Genomic DNA, 12,716 nt, shown 5'->3' with positions numbered 1-12,716 from the left:
AAAGGCAGTACGAAATTTAGAAAGATTAAGATGATGGGAAAGAACGTGGTACCACAAATCGAACTCAATCCTGGAAAATAATAAATGATAAAATAAAAAAAATACTTGACAGTGAAACCCATTGGGCTGGACAGTGGTTTCCTCCAAGTTAAGTACAAGAGACTCCCTTTTACCCATTTCCATACTTAGGGTCCTTGACAGAAAACTTTCTAGAATGTGGGTTTTCTGAGCTGAAAGGGACTTCAGAGATCAACAAGTCTTTGGGTTCCAAACCTGAAGACTGTGGGCTATGATCTAGACAGGCTTCTTGTTATCAATGTCCTGAAAGGGCAACATGGCCTGTGAAATGTGCCTCTCTCTGGAAAGAGGGTGTGTGGCTTTCTAGCACTTTCCAAAATGGCATAAGACCCAAAAGGGGTTAAAAAACACTGATTTGGTCCAGCTCTTGGATTTCACAGATAAGACCCAGAAAATTCAGTTGAGTGCTCCAGGTGACAGGGCAAATTATATGTCACCTTCTAAAGCTGGTTGGGGCCTGTGGGAGGAGGAGGAGGATACCACTCGAGCTAACAGGTCTTTTCCATTTCTAATTACAAGGATTCCATGAAGTTTCCAGCCGCCAGTCTGTCTGGCTTTCTGGGCCTGGGTGTGTCAGTCGCCACTCTGTTGCCGAGGTGTACAGATGGCCAGGGGACTGGGGTGGCTGGATATGGCCAGCAGCCAGCTGGCTAGCATCCAGGCATCAGCTCTCAGCCAAATTGCTCCCTGGGGGGTCAAAAAGGGGTTTCCAGAAAGTCCAGTCCACAGAATGAGGCACAGTTCAATCCTCTAGGGACTCATCACTAAGGGTGGTTGCATAAGAAAAATTATGAAAAACCATCACCCTCCAGTACCATATGGGCTCTATTTCCAGGCCAGCGCAATTAAGAACAATTTCACAAGGAAAAAAAGGGACCTAGTAGAATAATTCAGAATAAAAACATTATTGCCCAATAAAGTACAATTATTTTTTATTTTTTATTTTTTTTGAGATGGAGTTTAGCTCTTTCGCCCAGGCTGGAGTGCAGTGGTGCTATCTCGGCTCACCGCAACCTCCGCCTCTCAGGTTCAAGCAATTCTCCTGCCTCAGCCTCCCAAGTAGCTGGGATTACAGGTGCCCGCCACTACACCTGGCTAATTTTTGTATTTTTTAGTAGAGACAGGGTTTCACCATGTTGGCCAGGCTGGTCTCAATCTCTTGACCTCAGGTGATCCACCCGCCTTGGCCTCCTAAAGTGCTGGGATTACAGATGTGAGCCACTGCGCCTGGCCAATAAAGTAAAATTTTAAGAGAAAAACATGGAATGGAAGAATATTTGTACATTAAGTAACTGACAGCTTACTATATAAAAAATGCCATCAACATGTTCGGGCAGTGGTGGCTCAATGGGGATAAATAGGCAGTGTACACATGAGTAACTAAAGGCCATCATCACAAGGAAACATGTAGAGTCCCTCTTGAAAACTAAAGAATTACAAATTACAACTTTAAGGGACAGTAAGACAATATCAAACTACAAACAAAACCCAATGGTCGTAAGGAAACTGCAGCACTTAGACTTTGCACAGGACCCCGTAATTGGCTCAGTCTTTCCAGAGAGTAGTGTAGGAAGATGAAATATGCTATACATCATTCTTGGTATTGGACGTTGCCCCAGCAGTACCACTGAGGGGAACACTTCCCAAGGAAGTCACTAAAGGGAGAAGAAAAGAGGTCATTTTAACAAAAATACTCGTGGCTGCATATGGCAATAACTGCAACAAAATATGGAAACTACCCACCAAAGGTAGGAGTAAGATGATGTAAATGATGTAGTAGCTGAAAGTTCACACTCAGGAATCAGACCACACAGTTCATTACTGTATGAAATGACGTTAAAACAATAAAAGATAAAACTAGTACAATCAGATTGCAATTATGTAAAACAAAATTAGGCAATTGATCAAAGACCAAATTGGATTTACAACGATTGTAAATACCTAGAATGAGTTAAATCATTCATTTAGTCGTGGTTATCATTATTTAGTCATGGTTATCATTAGCTTCTTTCTCTGTAATGTTTAAGTTTTTGTTAAAAACCAAAAAGAACAAAAAATAAATCAAACCTGCCTCAAACCGTTGGTAGAATAACAGCTCAAGGGACCTAACTGAGACCCACCCAAATGTATGCTCTTTGGAGCTACTCCCAGAGTCAGTACTAATTGTTATAAGCCACTCCCATGCCAGAGGCTGACTTAGGCACGAGTAACTCGAGACATTCTGGTCAATGAGACACAGGGGATATCTGCTGGGAGCCTTCTGAAAAAGATGTCTCGGCCTTAGACACCATGAAGAGCCATCCCCTCTTTTTCCTCCAAGGGATATTATCATGTCCACACAGGACACGAGGCCCTGTAGCACCCATCTGGCAACCACGAGGAAAGATGAGTCAACACGTTGTGAGACAGGGCAGAGAGATGCAGAGGACACAGGTCTTTCAGTAACTCTGCTATGCTGATGAATTAGCCAATGCTGGAACTGCCTGTGCTGGGACTTACTGATCAAGGTGAAAGAATGTGTTTTCTTTGTTGTTCAACTCTACTGGGTTGCAGTTTTCTGATACTTGCAGCTGACAGCATCTTAACTCGTGAGGCAGCGAGCCTGAGCAGCTTTCTGATGGAGGCCTGGCAGGCCATGCTGCCCTAGGCCAGTATTCTGCCAGGCCCCTCACTGTATTCCATTCTAGGGGAGAGCCTAAGGGAGATGGAAGAAGACACTGGTGAACACGAGCTACACCAGGCCTCAGAACAACTCCAGATGGTACAGCAAGCAGGTGGCAGCAGTGGGCAGCAGAGCCCCAGACATCTGGCCCCTCAGTAGGGGACCTCCAGAGGCCTCTGGGCCACGAGCTATCTCCTTTCTGGATTCACCCATTTCACAAAGCCTGTGACAAAACTGCCCTCTGGGTTAGAGCTGCCAGAAAAAGTACAGGATGCCCAGTTACGTTTGGATTTTAGATAAACAACGAGTGACTTTTTAGCATGAGTATGTCTCATGCCTTTATTCTGGCTGCACCCCCTCCCTGGCGAGGCACCAGGCTAGGAACATCCAGAAACAGAGATGGCCTCCCCTGCCCTGGGCTGCCTGTTTGGGCTGCCGTGGGTGTGTCTGGCCCAGTGGTAGGAGGATGTCCAGTGTCTGGCCTCTCCAGGTCTCCGATGGGTCTAGGAATGTCTGATGTGCATTTTATAGTAACAGACAAGAAGTGGCTAACACTTAAAATGTATGGGTGCAGTGGGTGTCACTGTGGTCCTGGGACACTTGGAAACTATGCAGCAGGCTGTGGAGGGGACTAGGGTAGAGGCAGGCACAGTGGCTCCTGACATCCAACTTCCCCAAAACAAGAACTTCCTAGGTAAAGCAGAAGACGTGATACTTCCCTGACCCTCCTTTGTCTAAATATGAAACTTCCATGACTGGGGACCAACGGTGAGAAGCGGCAGTGGACAGGGCCTAGCCCTCACCTGTCCCTGTCTACAGGCCCACCTGACCTGCAATTAGGTTTCCTCACTGTCATTCTCCCTTGGGCCATGTCTTACGGCATGATACTCCTGCCCAAGGACAGTGCTTAACTTGTTTGGTGCAGCACTATCTCCCTGCTTGAAAAGAGTCCCTTAGTAAAGCTTGCTGATGAGAGCAGAGCCTCATTTCTTGCAACCTTGCTTTATGGTTCCCTGTCTAGTATCCTGACAGCATCCTGCCTGGGGCCAGCACTAGCTCATAACTACCTGGGAAGAAATCACTCCCCAATGGGAAGATTCACAACCCACCCACCAAAAAATTCAGCCACATCCCAGTGACAGATAAATCTGTCTTCCCTGCCCCTGTCTCCTCTCCCCTGACTCACGGCCTCCTTCAGAAGGTGCCATGCTAACAAGTAGCATTGGAAAAGAAGTCTGGGGTGGGGCAGCTGGTGATTGGCTGGTGATCATGTCCCTCAGAAGAACAGAAAGGGGGAAACAAATGGAAGCACCTGTGTTCATGGTGAGCCCTTTTAACTAGTTATTTCTTTTTAGAAACGGGAGACAGAAAATAAACAAATTGCAGATAGCAATGTAGTAAGCAAGTAGGGGCCAGCAACGTAAGTTTCAGGGCCCAGTGCAAAGTAAAAATGCAGCGCCCTTGTTCAAAAAGCAGGAAAAAAGTGCCATAAACGGTACTAAAATAAACCGTTTCCTTCCTTTCTTCTGCAGGGTTTCTCTCAACTTGATACAGTGTTTCTTATTTGCTGTTTAATGAGTGCAGAGTCTCACAAGACGCTGGGATCCCGCCCCTTGACTCTGGCCACTCTTAAGTGTCTACTGCCTTCCTCTACCAGGTGCTGGGCCAGGAGCAGAGAGGTCCCCTCTTCCCACACACCTGCCTGGGCAGACCCAAAGTGATTGCACACTTGTGCTGGGACACGCTTGGTATTTGGATCTGGAGTGAGCTGGATTCTCATGCAGTTGCCCACTTTTTGGCCCTGCCAGCCTGGGGTAGGGATGGCCACCACACCCTACCTTGGGACACCAGTGACGCCAACCCTATCCCTCCCTGAACCTTCACCCAGGCCCCTGATGGGATCAGAAGAGTCAGTAGTTGCCAGGGGTGGGGAGGAGGAAGCCAGGTGGGGCTGGAGCCCAGGGAATTCATGCTTCATTGTCCCACTGGACTTCACTTACAAAACACCAACTCAAAGAATTACTATGAATTTCAAGGCAGCAATGGCCAGGCATTGAACCCCAAAAGCAGGGCCCTTCTGAGCATGCGGCCTGTGCAACTGCATTCATGAAGCCGGCCCCACAGGTAATAGTGCTTATTAAGAGACATCTTATTAAGACATTCTTATTAAGAAAGAATGAAAACAAAGCCAAACAAAATGCACAAGATTCTCCAATTAACTGAGGGTGCTCAGTCAATTGGGTGCTCATAAATAGGACAAAAAAAATGAAACTTCTTCACTTAAAAAAATTTGGCCAACACCATGTCCAAGCTGACAGGACATTTCTCAGCCTAACATCCTCTACCTCCTTCCTACTCCACCTCCCCAAAATCCTTTGACTCCAGTTCGATATCCTCTTGAGACGTTGCCAAGGTAAATAATTCCTTGCAGTGGTTCCTAACCAGATGCAGTACCTGCCTCCAGCCCTAGAGGGTGTTTTGAAAGAGAGAGAGAGAGAGAGAGAGAGAGAGAGAGAGAGTGTGTGTGTGTGTGTGTGCGTGTGTTGTGTATGTTGCACAATGGCAAATAGTGCTCCAAGGCCCAGATGCCCAGATGCTCAGTGACCTTCAGTGTGCTGGACAGTCCCAAACAATGGGGATCATCCAACCGAAAATGACAATCTTGGGTTGTTTGAAAAAACTACCCAGGGAAATTGCAAGGAACCAACGCTTAAATGGAAACCTCCCAACCTGGACCTCCCATCATTTGTCCTGGCGATGACGAGTGCTGCACAGAAGTTCCTCAGGAGTGTTGCCCATCCCCATCCCCTCTGGAGTTTGAGCTGAACCCACTAGGGTGTCTGCTCATACTTAGCATCCCTCACCACCACGTCCATCCCTGACCCAGAGACTCCATGTTAAAAGGCAAAAGGGGGAAGATGAGGGGCTTCCCTGTAGGCTGGTACCATGTTGGTCCCCAGCTCAGCTAGTGGGAAGCTCACTAGGGTGAGGTTGGGCATTTGCCTGGACATTTTTATTCTCCTCCCTGTTCTGCAAAAGGCCTCCCTGCGGGGAAGGTTTTCTCTCTCAGAAGGCGTCCCTCACCCTGGCCTCAGAGCTCCGGGAGAAGGGCTTCAGGAAATGTTCTCTCCGGTGGTGTACAGTAAGCCGCGAGGGTGGAAACTTAGCAAGAGTGAGATAATAGTCTTAGTTTTATATATAGCACCTGTGTCTTCCGGAGACCTCAGAGCATGGGGTAAGGGCAGGGTTTAAACCACCTTCCCACCGCACTAGAGATGGGCAGGGCTCACTGCGAGGCAACCCCTCTCTCTGAGTCCTGCTGCTGCCCCCCGTCCTGGCAGCCCAGACCCCCTTCCCGGGAACTGGCAGGCCCTTTTGAGGTCCATAGCCATCTGGCTCCCCAGCCTTCGTGGTCACTGCAGGCACAGTCCTGATCCTAGGATACGTGAAGGGTAAGTGGGTGTTCATAGCTACTCCAACTGAATGGACAACTGACAAGGTGAAGAAAGCCGAGGCTGTGTGCGCCACTGACAAAGGGCCTTCTTTACTCAAGTTCCCAGAGCCTGGGCACTTGCAAACATTTCCTACATAGCTGTATGCAACATGCCCATTTTACAGCCGGGAAACAAAGGCGTTGAAGGGAAGGTGGTCACCATGAAGGGAGCGCTCGGCTGGGAGGAAGTGGGCTGGCATTGCCCTAGCCCTGCACTCCCTGGACGGCCTGTGACCTTGTTCAGGCCCGTCTGTCTGTTCTGGCCCTGAGCATTAAGGCTCCTCTTAAATTATCTGGTCCTGTGTTTCCTGCTTAAGCACCAGAAGGGCAATATTGCTCTCCGAAGGAGAAAAGAACAATACAGATTGCAGGTGTGAAAATATTAGCGTCCCGGTGCATCACGGAGCACCCTGAGTGTCTGCTTGGGGAGGGAGGAAACACACAACCCAGATTAAGCAGCTATCAGCAAACCACAGAATGGTCAGTAACGCTCACGCAGCTGCACACAACTTCCATCGCACCCCTCCAGTGGGTGTACGCATGTGCACACCCACACTTATCTACACACCCACAAATCTACACCCATACATGCATGCATGCACGTAAACACACACTGCACACTTACCCATATACACACATGCATGCACACACACATACACACGTGCATATGCGCAAATACATATACACACATATACACACACATACATACACACTCATGCTCCGCTAAGACACCAGAGGTGAGGAGACTCCGGACCCAGCTGGCTATTCGACCTCTTCGCATTTCTAGAATGCCCCCGCCCCCGGTTCCCAGACGGCTACTAATTCTGCCTTCCTTTGAGTTGCTGCCTGTGTCCCCTTCCTCCCACTCCCACATTTACCCTGGCTTCCTACACACCATGGGGCGAAACAGTTCAGAAATAGAGTGGAAACCAGGTTTGGAGAGAACACTTTATTGGGGAGGGAAGTGGCAAACAATTGCTATTTTTATTTTTGTTTCTCTAAGGCCTCTGTGCCCCCTCTGTCAAGGGGCGACAAGGACGGCGTCCTCCCCACAGGTTTCCGGTGTCATCCCGTTTTAGATCCACTACGGCCAGGCACCCTATCTCCTCACCCCAGGGCCAGGGCCAGAGTCGTGGTCTGGAGGAATTTCTAACAAGGAGAATGCTCCTTGGTGTATAAGGAATTTGTTCGGGGTTTACTAAAATCATCCAGAATGTTCTCAGTCGCTACTGTTGGCATCTCTTCGCTCTCAGACTCAGCCCCATAAATTCAGAGTTCACGAAGGACACCCTCCTGCTGCTTGACACTTGGCTCAGGCTTTAAAACTGTTCTTTTTACTACAGTGACAGCCAAAGAAAGCATCCTGGGTGTTCAGATAACAATCAGTGTCCTGAACAACTACCCCTCCACGTAAAACAATCTACCACATCCAGGCTATATTGACTTCAATCAGTTCTATCACTCCCACCCCAACATCCTGACTCTAAAAACTGAGGGCTTGTGACCTGGTCCCACAAGGACTTTCCTTGACTTACTCAGATAATTGATATTTTTTAAAATCTTGACCGTCTATGGCAAAGGGCCCTTCTTGAAAGCCAAGCTAGGAGGCTCTCAGAGAGCAGACAATGAGTTGTGTGTGCTTGAACATTTCAGGTATGAGCCTCTGACATCTATGGTACACCTGAGTGCTGTCCCCAAATATTTCTAGTTCTCCTGGGCACATGGTAGGACTCTACTCTCTTGGCCCCTTAAAATTAGGTGAGGACAGCAGACTTACCTGGCCAATTAAATGTGAGCAGAAGTGGTAAGTGTTGCTTGTCTGGAATGTAGCTTTACAAGTCAGTATGTGATTCACCATGTTCTCATTTCCTCTGTACAGTAACCAGCACCATGAGACCACAGCTGACCCAGATCAGGTATGTGGCATAAGCAGGAAATAAACCTTTCTTGTTTTCTGCTGCCAATTCTGGGGCTGTTTGTTACTGCAACATAACCTAGCTCATCCTGACTAACACAACACCTTTGATTTGAAGTAAGAATGACATGAAGAGCTGCTGTGACCCTAGCTTGCTGTTTGAACAGAGGAAACAAGAGAACAGCACTGAGGAGGAAATTAAAGGGTCTATAGAAAACTACCTGTCATCCTCAAGGTTGCCGTGCTTCCTCCTGCTGCCATGCTTTTGTGCACACACATCCCTTTACTCCAGATAGTCTTCCTTTTTCTCTGACTACGTGAATCCCTTCAAAATTCAACTCCAATGGCACCATATCTGAGAATATTTCTCTTCTCCACCACCCTAGGTAGTGTTGGCATCTGTCCTCTGCTGTCAGCAGGAATTGGGACTTCACACTGTAAACATGCTTATTCTCTCCCATAGCATTCACTCATCTGGGAAGACAGTACAGAGTGGTGGGCACAAGAGCAGGCTCTAAAGCAGTGCTTTTCAATCAGGGGCGATTCTCCCCATGGGGGACATTTGGCAATGTCTGGAGACAGCTGGTTGTCACAAATGGGGGGAGGTGCTACTGACCAGAGATACTGCTAAACATGCTACAGTACACAGAGCAGCCCCACACAACTGAAAAGTATCTGTCCCTAAATGCCAACGATGAGAAACTCTAAGAATATCTTGGTTCATAGCCTGACTCTTCTATTACTATGATTTTAGACATGTCGCTTAACTTCTTCAATGCCTACCACATAATAAAAGCATAATAGGTATTAGGTATTACAATCTGCCTCCTCTACTAAACTTCGAATCCCTAGAAGGTAGGAACTAAGCTATGCTTGTACATGTATCCCTACTGCCAGTACACCATGAACGTTTGTGAACTCCATGGGTAAAGCGTTAGTTCACTCTTTTCTGAAAGCTAGTTAGTCGCAGGTAGTAGATAAAACCCTCTACCTTGCACCAAAAAGACAAGGCCTGTGCGTGCATTCTCTTTAGCAAAACCTCTGCTGGTTTTAATAGAAAGTATTTATTCTAGTTCATTGCGAAGCACAAATGCAAGTATAGTAACTCTGACCCAGAAGATTTAAGAAACCAGAAGATCAACACACACAACCATCCTGGAAGAATGTAAGTTCACGGAAATTAAATTTTATAACAATGATGCTATCTGGAGAAGTAACTTGAATCAAAATGAACTAACTACTCACCAATGGCCATAATATATTTTATGTATTCAAATAAACCAAACACAAATATCAGATTGAGTCAGGAATGTAACAAGAGGTTTTTGTATAGCAATATTTTGTTTTATTTTTCCCATTCAACGCCAATTTTCTAGGTATTACAAGTTTTCTTTCTTTATTAAACCAAGTCATTTGAAACCTTCAAAACGTGCAAGATTTCCTGATTCACACTGTAATACTCTATTGCTTTTATTTTTATGTATTTATTTTTGAGATGAAGTCTCGCTCTGTCACCCAGACTGGAGTGCAGTGACAAGATCTCGGCTCACTGAAACCTCCGCCTCCCAGGTTCAAGTGATTCTCTTGCCTTAGCCTCCTGAGTAGCTAGGACTACAGGTGCCCGTCATAATGCCCGGCTAATTTTTGTATTTTTAGTAGAGATGAGGTTTTGCCAAGTTGGCCAGGCTGGTCTCAAACTCCTGACCCTCAGGCAATCTGCCCACCTCGGCCTCCCAAAGTGCTGGCACTACAGGCGTGAGCCACCGCACCCGGCCCTCTATTGCTTTTACATGCCATTTTCTGAGCTTATAACATGTTCATACACTTCTAATCAGACGACTTAAAGTAGTGTGGTTGATGTGGAAAATACTAAGAAATCCCAAGTTGTGGCATGCAGTAAAAATGCGTAAGAATAGTTTTGTATATCTCATATAAACCCAAATCATCTTCTGTCAAAAATTGCTCTACCCAAAGAATTTCTGTTCTTCCCATACTCTAAAAAGAGATTCCGTGGCTCTAAAATCTTTTTCTTTTTCTTTTTTCTAAAAATCTTCTCTTTTTATTTTCTTTTTAAAATGTTTTTATTTTATTTGAAGTTCTAGGATAAATATGCAGGATGTGCAGTTTTGTTACATAGGTAAACAAGTGCCATGGTGGTTTGCTGCACCTATAACCCATCACCTAGGTATTAAGTCCCACATGCATTAGCTATTTATCCTGATGCTTTCCCTACCTCCACCCGCAAAAGGCCTCAGTGTGTGTTGTACTCAAAGTTTTTTTTAAAAAAATCTATTGAACAACTGCAACCAGCATCAAACCTAGGTTTTCAAAACGTACCAAAACGGAAAAATATTCTGAACCAAACCATCATTTGATTCAGTTCCAACTTTGGTCTTGAGCCCAATCAAATAACCACTGAAACATGCTGGACAATTCTAGTGGGCCACAGGGACTGGGTGGAAAGCCTGTGTTCATCTGTCTCCATGAGATGATTTCCATTCCCCAGGCTCAGGGAATACATGGGAAAACCCTCTGCCCATTTTCCAAAAATCCTTTAAGCCTATATAGAAAACAATACTTTCTTTGTGATAGATTGTTTATACAAATTCACCAAAGGAGATTTTGCAAATATTATATAGACTTCATCATACCGAGGGAGAAACAACCATGCCTTTTAGTTTCTTCTGATTCACTGAAATGAGGACTAAGATGCTTTATTTCACACACTACCGGGTTCATGTATATCACCGGGCAGAAAAACAACCATAAATACCTTCTTAAGCAGATGACATCTTCCCCTGTTTCTCGATGGAGACCAAATCCTCCCGCAGGTACTCAAACTAGTAGCAATCCCATTAACTCTCAAGACTACTTTCTGCTGCCCCCTCCTGAGACAGGAGTTAAAAGATGACAAGGACATGGGCAAGTGGCCTAGGGTGCAAGGTGAAATCTAGTGCTAGCTTTAAAGAGAAAATTCCTTCCATCGCTGTGGTTATGAGTAGTTCTAAATTACATACCCCATGTTTCTTTTTTGGCTTAATTACAATAAAAAGGGGAAGCATCTCTGGGACCTTCAGCATGACTATGTTGCAAAACTAAACCCAAAGCACAGGCCCAGGCTGCAGAGAGACAAAGGGAAGCACCAGTGGCGGAAAGGAAGCCTCACCCAGAGTGGGGCCTGGTCCTCAGCCACCATCTCGGAGGCGCCCAGAGGGAGGTGGCAAGGAGACACTCTGCATCTGCTTCTTTGTTTTTCTTTTTATTTCCAGGCCCCAACAATCAATAAACAACTTTCCTTAAATAATACAGCACCTGTGAGTCAGCCTGGGTAAGCTCCTGTGGAGACGGGGCTGGGAGGTGATGGCATGTGGGCAGGGGCCGCCGTCCAGGCCTCCTACACACCACAGCTCCCACCGGGCTGCCCGCCAAGGGGCATGACTCTATCCTGGAGTCAGAGGACACTGGGAGCAGGAAGGGACCTCAGAGATGACCAAGCACCTTCACCTGAAGCCCTGAGAGGCAAAGCCCAAACAGGAGGCCAAGGCTTTTGACACCCTGCCCGTTTTTATAGCACCTCTGTGGAATTTTTCATTTTCTAAGCCAGATCATTCCACAGAAGGAGACGGTAAATAAGCCAGTGAAAAAATTAACATCGCCAGCCATTAGAGAAAAGCAAGTTGGCTGGGCGTGGTGGCTCACGCCTGTAATCCCCAACACTTTGGGAGGCCGAGGCAGGCGGATCACAAGGTCAGAAATTCAAGACCAGCCTGGCCAACATAGTGAAACCTCGTCTCTACTAAAAATACAAAAATTAGCCAGGTGTGGTGGTGGGCACCTGTAGTCCCAGCTACTTGGGAGGCTGAGGCAGGAGAATCACTTGAAACCAGGAGGCGGAGCTTGCAGTGAGCCGAGATCGCACCACTGCACTCCAGCCTGAGCGAAGAGCAAGACTTCTTCTCAAAAAAAAAAAAAAAAAGAGAGAAAAGCAAGTTAAAACTGCAATGAAGGCTGCCGTGGTGGCTCACTCCCATAATCTCAGCACTTTGGGAGGCCAGGAGACTTGAGACCAGCCTTGGCGACACAGCAAGACCCCATCTCTACAAAATAATTTTAAAATTAGCTGGGCATGGTGCTGCATACCTGTTGTCCTATAAATCGCTACTTGGGAGGCTAAGGCAGGAGGATCCCTTGAATCTAGGAAGTCAGGGCTGCAGTGAGCCATGATTGCCCCCTGCACGCCAACCCGGGCAAGCTACAGAACAAGACCCTGTCTCAAAAAAAACAAAACAAAACAAGACACAGAAAGAACCTACAATGAGATGGCCTTGCATACCTGCATACCTACCAGAGTGGCTAAAATAAAAGTAGCTACTTAGCTACTAAATAAAACGCTGGCAAGGATGTGGAGAAGCTGCAGCACTCATACACTGCTGTGGGATGTAAAATGGTGAAGCCACTCTGGAGAGCAGTGTGGCAGTTTCGTAAAAAATGAAATGAATGTGCAACTACTGTACGACCCAGCAACTGCACTCCTGAGCATTTATCACAAATAAATGAAGGCTTACATC

At 46.5% G+C, this 12,716-nt stretch overlaps 1 protein-coding gene across 3 annotated transcripts in view; it reads right to left on the bottom strand.

Moving 5' to 3' along the window:
* The window catches only part of ITPKB (inositol-trisphosphate 3-kinase B), a 108,300-nt gene that overhangs the window by 74,651 nt on the left and 20,933 nt on the right, over nucleotides 1-12,716 (bottom strand). The gene's annotated exons all lie outside the window — the stretch shown is intronic.

The sequence above is a fragment of the Pan paniscus genome, chromosome 1 (genome assembly GCF_029289425.2).
Source record: "Pan paniscus chromosome 1, NHGRI_mPanPan1-v2.0_pri, whole genome shotgun sequence".
Lineage (NCBI taxonomy): Eukaryota > Metazoa > Chordata > Mammalia > Primates > Hominidae > Pan > Pan paniscus.
The sequence above is the reverse complement of the archived record's forward strand: the minus strand, read 5'-3'. Positions and strand labels throughout refer to the sequence as shown.